This window comes from Lactuca virosa, chromosome 4 (assembly GCF_052849685.1).
Source record: "Lactuca virosa cultivar CGN04683 chromosome 4, Lactuca_virosa_CGN04683_v6, whole genome shotgun sequence".
Taxonomy (NCBI): domain Eukaryota; kingdom Viridiplantae; phylum Streptophyta; class Magnoliopsida; order Asterales; family Asteraceae; genus Lactuca; species Lactuca virosa.
The window spans coordinates 286284960-286292138 of NC_136429.1; positions in this window are offsets into that span (position 1 = coordinate 286284960).

Consider the following 7179-nt stretch of genomic DNA (forward strand, 5'->3'; position numbering starts at 1 on the left):
ATGAGAAGATAATCTCCTACTGGCGACGGGCACCCCCTTCGGCGAACCCTTAAGTCAGCCATGCTATCTACGCGAGAATGGGGAAAGAATATTTAATAGGCGTACTAATCTAAGATAATTATAAGATGATCGTTATTAGTTAATTCAGTACTTGCATAGTGCACACTAATTACATGCAACCAAAGCAGGATGGACCTTCGAGTAAGTGACCCTAACTCTAAATCCACAACCAAACAAGGAACAGGAAATAAAGAAAAGATCATGGATTCTAAGTCTATAGTGCCTTAGTCATATGTAACCCTAGAGTATCCACTTAGCAACTATTTCCCTACTAGTAACGACCTTTTTAGTTCTCACATACGTAATTTATAGTAACACAGAATACTCCTATAGTATTCTGTTCTAATGTTCCCGTTGTAGTAGTGTTGGTAAGTTTTTAGACTTGTTGCAACACTACAATCATTCTTAGGCACATGCTAGTCACTCCTCAGGAAATATAGTTGATCATGCTATATCCCCTTAGGTTTGACTATATGTCTCTAAGCCTAATTGTGATGTTCAACAATCGTAATACTTTTGTTCTGTTTTAGTATGATACTGACCCTGGTATGAATAGATGTATATATACTTAGTTAAATATTTTATTATTTAAAAGTATAATTTCTTGGTCAGAGTGTTTTAATCCCGTTGTGTTTATAGTTTGTATATCTTTTATGGGTTGATATACTCGATTCACTATCCAAAACCGGAACGGCGGAAATGTTCTGGGGTGGAGGACGTCATGTACAGTATCATAACAATGCATAATAGTAAAGACAAGCAACAACATCCATTGCATTAATATAATAATTGTAATACAAGTGTGTTCTATATAGTTTGTAAGACACCAAAATGTATAATCAAAATAAAGATGAGTCTTGTATGTGCTCCATCTTCTCAAAAGCTTCATCTGTACCTGTCTACTGATAACCTGAGAATACAAGTTATTTTGAAAGAGTTTATCAGCATAAAGCTGGTGAGTTCATAAGTATTTAGTGTCATTGCTTGTATAAAAATGTTTGTAACAACTTAAAGTAGTAACTGATTTCAAATGTTTGTAAATAGTATACTCCCTAGAAAATCCTATATTTTCCAGTAAAAATGTAGTCTTCTACCAAGACCCGATTGTTTGTGTATTTGTTCCATATGTAGAGTAAGAGTTTTTCCTCAGTGAAACTATCATTATAAAAATATAGTTTATTTAAACGTGTATGTGACAAAATCACAGTGTAATGAAATACAGACTCCAGGTAGTACTAAATGTACAGTACACCTCGGGGAGTCTAAAGTAGTAACATGTAGACTCCAGGTGGTATTAAATGAACAATATGCCTCGAAAAATCTATTTTTGCCTTTAATTCTTAATTGGTTAATTAAAGGTTTGAATGTGAACTTGTATGTAACCATGCTGATCGACGGCTGAATAACTGATGACCCCCCAGGTCATATGTAGTGAAGTAACATTTTGTCATCCCTTGGCCTTTTGGCTGGGACTGTAGCTAGCAGTCGGGATGTGGGAGTGTCTGTCCCGTATAGATCTATACACATAATGCCTGCTCTCCCACCAGGAGACTCTGGTTACAAGGTGATAGCACAATAAAGTGTCGTATCGAGAAGTAGTATGTCACATTCTGTTTATAGTATTCAAATGTTTATGTAGTATGTCATAGTGTAGTAATGTTTTCTCTGTACTAATGTATAATATGTTCTCTTGTATAGTGTATAGCGTGTATTGACTCATAACTGTACTGGCTCTTGTAGGTGCCGTTGTAATAGTAGTAGTCAGTAGTAAAACCTTAACTATACCTATTATAGTTAAATAGTAAGGTTATAGGTATGCCTTTGCTACACAAAGGTACTGAACTGAAGTGAAAGCTTTTATATCCAACACACACACACACACACACATATATATATATATATATATATATATATATATATATATATATATATATATATATATATATATATATATATATATATATATATATATATATAACTAAGAATTCAACGACATTCGGACAAATAACAGGATACCCTAAGTCCACAACCAAACTAGGAACAGGAAATAAGGTGAGCTATCAGTCCTAAGTCCTTCAAGTCTTACTTATACAAATATATTAGTGTAGATATGAGTTTGAAAACAACGCAAGTTTAAAAGAGTTTGGAAACAGTTTTAGTATCTAAAAGTTTAATAAAAGGTTTTGAAACGCTTGAAAACCGTAATTTTGATAGTAACTTGGAAGTAGTGGTAAATCTTTTCTGTTTGTTCTAGTCATTAATCACATGTGATTAAAGCAATAACTAGAATATTTCAATTTGTATCCCCCCCCCCATAAAAAGCATTTAAAATCATTTCAAAGGTTGATTGAGGGGTATGAACTCACCTGCAGTGAGTAACTCGTATGAAAGGTCGATATAGGATCGTCGGGTGTCAATTGATGTCTTGAGCACAAACGAATCCTATTTTCATGTAATAACACATATATGAATACATTAATGTATATAACCACTAATGGTGATAGGGACATGCCTTAAGGACATAAAAACACTTAGAATTTAGTGTTACCAACTCATATGGTTGCACATAAGGGGTGTATGTCCCTATATTGGAGTGTAAGACCCCAAAAGCATGGGTTTTGTGTGTGTGCGAACAGAGTGTGCGGCCAAGCCTGTGTGCGGCCGTACAGTCACTATGAAGTGTGTCAAAAACGTGTTTCCAAGCCTTAGGAATGTTCTAGTGAAGGTGCTTCGACCATTTCTTAGCCGGGATGGGAGTTTGTGGCTATTTTGGACCCTTAAAAGGGTGTGTGCGGTTGCACATGGCGTGTGCGGTCAGGTGTGTGCGGCCAGGCCTATGTACGGCCGTACACTCCCATACAAACGTGTCCAAATCAATTTTCCAAGCCTTTGTGATGATCCTAAGAAGGTGTTTTGGTCGATGCTATGCTTGGATGAGTGTTTAAGCCCATTTTAGGACCAAAAGATGTGTGTGCAGTCACACATGATGTGTGTGCGGCCGTACACACATGAAGATCATCTAGAATGATGATTTCATGGATCAAACTCGAGGAAAAGGCTTTCAAACGTGTTGTAGTATTGATCTAAGGGTGTTTACTTACTTGTTTTGATGATTGGAGAGGAAAACTTGAAAAGCTCTTGAGAGAGAATGTTCCAGCTTTGAAGGAGTGTGAAAAGAGGTGTAAGGTTGACTTAGGGTCCTTTATATAGGATAGAGTGTGAGGCTGGGAGGGTGTGCGGTCGGCTGTGTGCGGCTGGCTGGCCACACACTCGGGTGTACGGCCGCACACACCTTGTTGGGTGTGTTTCGCCCGATTTAGTGATGCTACACACATTCTCACCCTTCCTATGACTCGTATCAAGGTTATGTTAAGCCTAAAACATCCATAAAGACCCAAAACTTCATTACAAAATAGCAAAAACGAGGCTAACTTTGATAAAAATGAAGAATGTACAAGTTAGAAATTTCAGGTTGTCACACGTGTTGCCAGTTTATTTTAAGTATGGTGGTTATGAGAGGTTCATGTTCATCTGTTGATGGTCCATAGAGGCAAGGATTGAATGATGACAAGTTCCGAGATGAGATCACCACTCAGGTGACTTTTCCAGTTTGGGAGGTGATTCCAGAAGTGTTCGAGTCTGTCAAAACCACGCGGATCTAGATCTTTAACGAGCATTATGATATCATCGTTGAGGATGCTGCTATTCCAGCCACCGTAGTCATAGCTACAGGACATCATGGGGAAGGGTCGATGCGGTATTAGGACTTCAGTAGCATGAATCCTCTAGAGTTTGATGGGGTCAAGTAACCGATTGTTTCCGTGTTCATGTCCAGAGACCCACAAGGTCAATGTCACATTGCACCTTCTTTGTTTGGGGGCGAAGGATTGGTGGAAATTAGTAACGCGTGCTTACTCTCATGCAGAGCGGGCCGTAGTGACTTGTGAGTAGTTCTCGAAGATTTTCCAAACTGATTATGTTTCATTTGTAGAATGAGATAGATAGAAAGAGAGAAGTTGGCTCATGTGTATTTTTCACTAAGTAGATGACGGAATCGGTGACAAAGATCACCAAAATATTTACAGTGAAAGCCTTTTTATGTCCGGAGTATGCTTCTTCAGAGCAAGTGCATATGTCACGATACTTGAGCATGCTCTACAGTAAGATTCGAGAGTTTGATTCAACTAAGTAGTACCAGACTTTGGCTGAGCTACAACTGAATTCCAGCAGGAGAGAGGTCGAGATAAAGACCCAGATGAAGGAAGACAATTCAGTTTCAATGCAGTTACAACCGGTGGCCAAGCAGTTTAAGTTCGCTGACTCGAGATCAGGATCAGTAGAGGAGAGGAGTTTTGGGTGTGGTAAGTGTGGGAAGTTCCATGATGGATTGTGTCGATCTTTTGGAATCTGCAAATGTGGCATGGAGGGACATTTTGGAAAGGACTGTAGTCATAGTGTGCAAGTTTCTTTTCATTGCAATCATGTGAGCCACATCAAGTCCCATTGTTCCCTTCGCCTTGTCGGTGTAGTGCAGAACCCTACACCTTTAGCTTGGCAACTGCCATGTGGACGTTAGGGGAGGGCGAAGGTGGCTAGGGCTGAAGAAGGAGCCTATCAGTTTGCTACAGAGAATCCATAATTGGCGACTGTGACGATTGTGGGTATGTTCCAATTATTTATTTTTCATTTATATATTTATTTTTTCTCCTGGAAGATTTTCTTTAGGTTGATTGATCTCTTTTGTGTACATTTTCTTTTGAGGTGATACTAGGTTCTTGGTAGACTGTATTGTTGGGGTTACATAGATTCGGAATTTTCAAATCGACCTCTCTACCTGTTGTTGTTTGATGAAGGTTTTGGGTTTTCATTGAATAGTGGGAATGACTATCATACTCCAATTATAGTTTTTTCTTAGGGGCAAGAATGGGTAGTGCTCCAGTTAGTTCAATTTGGAGCTTTAGTTTCGTATTGGCTGCATTATGATGATTTGTATATTCCAAGTGAGGGAGAGTGGAGATTTCGTAGTAGGAGAATTTCGTAGGAGAATCTTCGGCCAGATTGCTCAAGATTATACACTTTCATGCGATTACTTAATCTTTAGAGTTCTATGGCATGTTCATTGCCAGTTGGTGTATTTCCTTCTGGTTGGTTCTGTAAGTCTTGGAATGTCAGGATGCTCAGGTCGAGGTTTGCGGTGAGGCTCTCCTTGTCTGTTCTTGTTTGATTGGGACCTGAGGGCCTGAGTCATGACCCAAAGTCCTGATAGGGATAATTAAGTTTCACAAGTCCCGTTTATGGCTATGTTAGTTTGAGTGACTTTTTTAGTTGTTGGCGGATTGAAGGTAAGCCCGAGAGTTGTTGATGGTTGACAAATTGGAAGTAAGCTCGAGAGTCATTAATGACTAACGAATCAAGGGTAAACCCGAGAGTCGTTAGTGGTTGACAGATCGGATCTAAGCCCGAGATTTGTTAGTGCTTGACAGATCGGGGGTAGGCCCGAGAGTCGTTTGTGATTAACGGATCGGCGGTAAGACCTAGAGTTTTTAGTGGTTAATATGTGTTTGATTGGATTTCGTTCAGGGTTTCGCTAGTGCGTTTCAATGTGAGGTTATCGGCGATGGTAGTCAACTGTGGATTTTGTGATTCAACTTATCATTGGGAAGATGCGAGGCCGAGAGATACTGGACAGATCGGATCTGTGAATTTTTTGTCAGCATAGTTGATGTATAGGATGAAGGAATTAGTTTCTCACAATGTTGGTTAGTTTTAGTGTCTTCAACGGGGTGCATGTTTTGCTAAAAGGTTATATAAACACTATATTCGAATGGAGGTCATCTCGTTAGAGCATTGATCTCGTGTTGCGGAAGATAATAGATCGACTGTTCGACGTTTTCTCGAAGAGTAGACTTTACATCTGTTTATGGAGGCCTTGAGGTTGTATCTACAAACCATGGTAAGAGAGTCGTATCGCCTAGCGCAATGAGGATGGATCAGAAAAACCTGTAAGGGGGTCATAGGGTGTATGAGAGGTAATTTGTTAGGCCCAATTTCGAGGAAGAAATCTAATTTAAGTAGGGGATAGCTGTAATGCACGTTTTTCCAGAATAGATAAGTTGAGGTCCTAAAGGGATCAAAGATAAGGTTTTTGGGGAGAAAAATTTGTGCCACGACGTGGTGTATAGGGTACCACGACATGACGTGTCAATTATGAGGAACGCGTTTCTTGATGGACACCACGATATGGAAAGAGGGATGCCACGACGTGGCAACTGCTGTAGCCTAAACCCATGATTGTTAGGGTTTTCTCCATATTTAAAATTTCTAACTCATGGATTAGGGCGTTATCCTCAACATCTAACCCACCAACACGGATCCCTAGCCTCCATGCATGATTGAAAGCTTGTTTGCTTGATTTTGGGCTTATTCTTTAGACTTGGGCGAAGTTTGAGGAAGGTGGGAATCCATTTTGGTGCAAGGAAGCAAGGATCAAGCTTGGATCTAACATCTTCTTCATATTTCGGAGCTATTTGAGGTATAAATTTCATACCATGACATTTCTTTGTCTAGATGCAAATTTGAGATCATTTTGGGATTGTTTTGCTCCCTTCCGTGGATGCTCTTTGAGTTTGAGGAACTCCAGAGCTTGTTATGGCTGACTAATGGTCTATAAACGTCTGATTATTGAGAAAAGAGTCATGTTTAGAGTCACCTTATGTCCATGTACATGTTTTGGCCATATTAAGGACTTAATAGACTTATGGTTGTAGATCTAGCCTTGTGATAAAGTCCTAACGGATAAAGTTGGGAGCTTTATCCATTAAGTCATTGAAAAAGGACCAGATATGAAGTTATGGGTTTAGATCTGTAAGGATTAAGAATTTACTGAAGAATATGGCATTATGTCAGGAACCACGACATGGCCAAGGGCTTGCCATGACGTAGTGGTGTCATGTATGTCAACTTGGTTGACCATTGACTTTTGACTAGTTTGACTTAGGGTAAAAATTAAAGGACTCTGGTGGTTGATTAAGGATTTATCTTTATTTTGTGCTAGTCAGTTTGCGGGAGTTATCGGTACAAGGAGTGAGGGTGTTATTGTGCTTCCTTGGGTCTTCTATT